This window comes from Bombina bombina, chromosome 2 (assembly GCF_027579735.1).
Source record: "Bombina bombina isolate aBomBom1 chromosome 2, aBomBom1.pri, whole genome shotgun sequence".
In the NCBI taxonomy this organism is placed as follows: Eukaryota; Metazoa; Chordata; class Amphibia; order Anura; family Bombinatoridae; genus Bombina; species Bombina bombina.
In genome coordinates this window covers 223,654,155-223,660,154 of record NC_069500.1, presented here as the reverse complement: position 1 = coordinate 223,660,154, position 6,000 = coordinate 223,654,155, and positions in this window count along the sequence as shown.

Below are 6,000 nucleotides of genomic sequence, written 5' to 3'. Positions count from 1 at the left end.
TCCGCAGCGTAATTGTGGCAAGCCTGATTCGACCCATTTATCAAAGCCTAGACCGGCAAAAGTTGAAATTTGTGACGTAACATACGATCCGCCGGTCTCAATCCGACACAGATCGATGCTTACATCATTACATATGTTCTGAATACAAATTCTGCACTATCTGACAACTTTTGCAAATTATCAACTTTCTAACAGGTACGCTCGCCACTATTCCGGCCCAGTGTACCTGGTTTTCAATCCACCACCCTGAAAGCCGCGGATGCCATAGGAATCAATAGGAGTCTGAAAGCAGCGAAAGCTCATGTTCGATGCTGCCAGATATCCCATTGATTTCTAAGTTACGTTTACACCTAACACCCTAACATAAACCCTGAGTTTAAACACCCCTAATCTTCCGCCCGACATCGCCGCCAATGCGAGCTCAATCCTATTGGCTGATTGGATCAGCCAATAGGATGAAAGCTCAATCCTATTGGTTGATTGCAATAGCCTATAGGATTTTTCCACCTTAATTCCAATTGGCTGATAGAATTCTATCAGCCAATCGGAATGTAAGGGATGCCATCTTGGATGACGTCATTTAAAGGGAAACTTCATTCTGCAACAGACGTCGGAAGAAGAGGATGCTCCGCGCCGGATGTCTTGAAAATGGAGCCGATCCACGCCGGATGGATGAAGATAGAAGATGCTGTCTTGATGAAGACTTCCGCCCGCTTGGATGAAGACTTCTGCCGGCTTTGCTGAGGACTTCTGCTGCTTGGATGAGGATGGATATCCGGTCTTCGAAAACTGTAAGTGTATCTTCGGGGGTTAGTGTTAGGTTTTTTTTAGGGTTTATTGTGTGGGTTTTAATTTTAGGTTAGGGACTTTGGGCTGAAAAAGAGCTAAATGCCCTTTTAAGGGCATTGCCCATACAAATGCCCTTTTCAGGGCAATGGGGAGCTTAGGTTTTTTAGATAGGTTTATATTTGGGGGGTTGGTTGTGTGGGTGGTGGGTTTTACTGTTGGGGGGGTGTGTTTGTATTTTATTTTACAGGTAAAAGAGCTGATTTCTTTGGGGCAATGCCCCACAAAAGGCCCTTTTAAGGGCCATTGGTAGTTTATTGTTTTTTCTTATTTTGGGGGGGCTTTTTTATTTTGATAGGGCTATTAGATTAGGTGTAATTAGTTTAAATATTTAAAACTTTATTTTTTATTTTGTGTAACTTAGTGTTTTTTTATTTTGTGTAACTTAGTTTTTTTAATTTTGTGTAACTTAGTATTTTTCATTTTGTGTAACTTAGTTGTTATTGTAGTTTAATGTAATTTTAGTATAATAGGGTAGGTTAATTATTAGTTTAATATAGTTTAATGTAATTGTAGGATAATAGTTAGGGTAGGTTAATTAGTAAACAAAAAACTCCCAATATTATAAGACAGCGCCACACTTATCAATATATATCGACAGAAGCTGTTCAACAGTTGAATAAATAATTGATAGAACATACAAGTATATAAGAAAATGGTTAAAGAAAGTTCAAGTCAATGGTACTTGTTTAGATACTCCAAAGCCAATAAGATAAAAGGGTTGCAGCTCCTTCCTTGCCCAACGGTGTCTGTTCCCAGGCTTAGGTTAGGGGTGTGTAGAAGTTTTTCTCTAGAAGGAGAAAAAAAGAAAGAGCGCATCCACGATCTAAGTGCAGTAAATAAGTTAACACTTTATTGTGATAGGAAAACTATACTTGCCGGCTGTTAGTTTGATCCGAGCGGCTCTGACGAAGCGGGAGGAGCCCGTGAAACGCGTAAAGCCACGCCCATAATCTGACGTGTGAGGAGAAGGGAATGTGGATGACGCTCGGATCAAACTAACAGCCGGCAAGTATAGTTTGTTTCCTATAGCGCATTCACACGATATCCTCTATACACATTTAAGTCCACAGCAAAATAGCTAAGCCAAGTCCCCTGTGATACTCGATTATATTGAAAATCTGCAGACACGGAGGGAGGCAGTAAGGAGGATAAACAGTGCTGGAGTGTAACTGTGTGTATATTTCTTAAGGAACGGACATACCTCATATGTTTGAGGGCACTCTTGTGAGTGAGAATTTGCTTATGTTTTATATTTTCAATAAAGTGTGAACTTATTTACTGCACTTAGATCGTGGATGCGCTCTTTCTTTTTTCTCCTTCTAGAGAAAAACTTCTACACATAGGTTAATTAGTAGTTTAATATAGTTTATTTTAATTCTAAAAGTAAGTTTAAATGTATTATAAGATAGCGATGAGTTAATATTAAATGTAAAGTTAGAGGGTTGTTAGGTTTAGGGGTTAATAGCTTAATTTAGTTTATAGCGATATGGGGGGCTGGCAGTTTAGGGGTTAATAGGTTTAGTAAGTGGTAGGGATATGTGAGACCAGGGGTTTAGGGGTTGATACATTTATTTAGTTGCGGAGGGGTCCAGGAGCGGCGGGATATGGGGTTAATAACTTTGTTAGAGTTGCGGTGGACCCCAGGAGCGGAGGGATTAGGGTTAATAACCTTATTAGAGTTGCTGTGGGCTCCGGGAGCGGAATTAATAACTTTATTAGCATTGCGGTGGGCTCCGGGAGTGGAGGGATAGGGGTTAATAACTTTATTAGAGTTGCAGTGGGCTCCGGGAGCAGCAGGATAAGGGTTAATAACTTTAGTTGCGGCAGGGTCTGGGAGCGGCGAGATAGGGGTTAAACATGTTAGTATAGTGGCGGTGTTTAGTGACAGGGTATAAATAAAGTTGGGAAAAAGCCGAATAGCAGCGAGATCGATGACTGTTAGTTCACAATAGTCCGTTGCTCATCGCCCCGTACTTGGTGCGCTGCTTTTTGACAGCTTTTTTAATAAATAAGGAAAGCGTATTTAGGTCCGTGGTCGCAATGTTAGGCGAGCGTATTGGTGCCGTCGAATGCAGCATAATTGACGGCTTGATATTTAGGCCTCAGTGTCTAAAGGCAAAGCTCCCCAAACATCCCTCTGACAAGCACTGTAACTCTGAGGGGAAAACCGGACTTCAATATACACTGAAGCACATATCTTTAAGCACATCATACTTTGAACCCCCTTTAACCCCTTGAGTGCTAACAACGGCTCTGAGCCGTCAGAGTTTCCCACTCTGGTGCTAACGATGGCTCAGAGCCGTCGCTAGCACTCTCCCACATTGAGGGAGATCTGGGGGCTCCCACCCCGGCGATCGAGCCTGCATAGTGACAGGCATCTCCCCGGGGCTTCACCTTTTGCGTGGTGATACAAAGTATAGGGAAAGGGGGCATGCTGCTTAGACGCCTGTATCTCAGGCATCTAAGCAGCTACAGACCCCCAAGACCCACCATTGGAAAGGTAATCGCCTAACCTTTCCAAATGGTGTAAGTCTTGGGGATCTGAAAAAAAAAGTATAAAAGTAAAAAAAAAATTTTTTTTAACCCCTTAATGACAACAGTACTTTTCCATTTTCTGTCCGTTTGTGACAAAGGCTATTTTTACATTTTTGCGGTGTTTGTGTTTAGCTGTAATTTTCCTCTTACTCATTTACTGTACCCACACATATTATATACCGTTTTTCTCGCCATTAAATGGACTTTCTAAAGATACCATTATTTTCATCATATCTTATAATTTACTATAAAAAATATATAAAATATGAGGAAAAAAGGGAAAAAAACCACTTTTTTTTAACTTTTAGCCCCAAAATCTGTTACACATCTGCAACCACCAAAAAACACCCATGCTAAATAGTTTCTAAATTTTGTCCTGAGTTTAGAAATACCCAATGTTTACATGTTCTTTACTTTTTTTGCAAGTTATAGGGCCATAAATACAAGTAACACTTTGCTATTTCCAAACTACTTTTTTTCAAAATTACTGCTAGTTACATTGGGACACTGATATCTTTCAGGAATCTCTGAATATCCCTTGACATGTATATATTTTTTTTTAGAAGACATCCCAAAGTATTGATCTAGGCCCATTTTGGTATATTTCATGCCACCATTTCACCGCCAAATGCGATCAAATACAAAAAATCGTTCACTTTTTCACAAATTTTTTCACAAACTTTCGGTTTCTCACTGAAATTGTTTACAAACAGCTTGTGCAATTATAGCAAAAATGGTTGTAAATGCTTCTCTGGCATCCCCTTTGTTCAGAAATATAAGCAGTGAAGGGGTTAATTAGGGAGCATGTAGGGAGCTTTTTAAGGTAATTTTAGCTTTAGTGTAGTGTAGTAAACAACCCAAAGTATTGATCAAGGCACATTTTGGTATATTTCATGCCACCATTTCACCGCCAAATACGTTCAAATAAATTTTTTTTTTACATTTTTCTAAATTTTTGGTTTCTTACTGAAATTATTTACAAACAGCTTGTGCAATTATGGCACAAATGGTTGTAAATGCTTCTCTGGGATCCCCTTTGTTCAGAAATAGCAGACATATATGGCTTTGGCGTTGCTTTTTGGTAATTAGAAGGCCACTAAATTCTGCTGCGCATCACACTTGTATTATGGCTAGCAGTAAAGGGGTTAATTAGGTAGCTTGTAGGGAGCTTGCAGGGTTAATTTTAGCTTTAGTGTAGAGATCAGCCTCCCACCTGAAACATCAGACCCCCTGATCCCTCCCAAACAGCTATATTCCCTCCCCCACCCCACAATTGTTCCCGCCATCTTAAGTACTGGCAGAAAGTCTGCCAGTACTAAGATAAAAAGGTATATTTGGGTTTTTTTTTATAGCATATTTACATATGCTGCTGTATAGAATCCCCCCTTAGCCCCCAAACTCACAGATCCCCCATCAAACAGTTCTCTAACCCTCCCCCTCTAACTTAATGGGCACCATCTTGGGTACTGGCAGCTGTCGGCCAGTACCCAGTTTCTTAAAAAAATATATGCTTTTATTGTTTTTTTTACTTTTTTCCCATTTTCTGTAGTGTAGCTTCCCCCCCCCCCAGAACCCTTCGATCATTTATTAAATTAAAATCCCCCCTTTTCTCCCAATTTTGAAATACATGTTTTCTGTAGTGTAGCAGTTCCCACCTGCTCCCGCCCCGTGCACGCGCCCGCCGCCCACGTGGACGCGCGTCCGTGCGCGCCCCCGGACACTGCCGCATCCGATCCGGCCTCCGATCCCGCCCCCCTCCAAATCACAGGCCCTTGGCAGGCCGCCCACCCACCTCCCTGCCTTGCTCCCACCCACCAACGACGCTCCGGTGCAGAGAGGGCCACAGAGTGGCTCTCTCTGCATCGGAGGCTTGTAAAGGGGTATTGCAGGATGCCTCCATATGGAGGCATCACTGCAATACCCTCAGAGCTGCTGGAAGCGATTGTGATCGCTTCCAGCACTCTGTTAGACAACTGACGTACCAGGTACGTCTATTGTCATTAACTGCTTGTTATTGCATGACGTACCTGGTACGTCAGTTGTCATTAAGGGGTTAAAAAACAAAAAACAAAACCTTCAATCACCTTAGCACCCAGGTGGGAAAGTTCTTAGCACTCAAAGGGTTAAAGGAGGCAACGTTTAAAACTGAGATATGAGTGAGGTGGGAGGGGTATTTATAGGCTTTGAGGTTTAGGAAACTTTGACTCCTCCTGGTGGAAATGTATGTCCAACTCCATATGTAACAAATCATGGACTCTCGCCACCTATATGAAAGAAAGGTTATGTGTGTCTTGCCTGTTTCAGTAGCCATTTAGGTCCATATGGAAATTAACCCCTATAGTGAACTAAGCAATATGTATAGTTTAGAGGAGATAAGGGAAAGAGGTGAGATGACAAAAAACTTCAAATATATGAAGGGACTTAAAAGTCCCTTCATATTTATTAAGTTGAAGCTGAAAGCATTTTCCATAAAAAGATAAGATAAGCCAAAACAAGGGGTCACAATAGGTAGCAGATTCATGAGAAATGCTTTTTTTTTTTTTTATAGAAAACGTGGTGGATTCATGGAATAAACTTCCTATTGAGGTGGTAAACACAAAGACTGTAAAATAATTA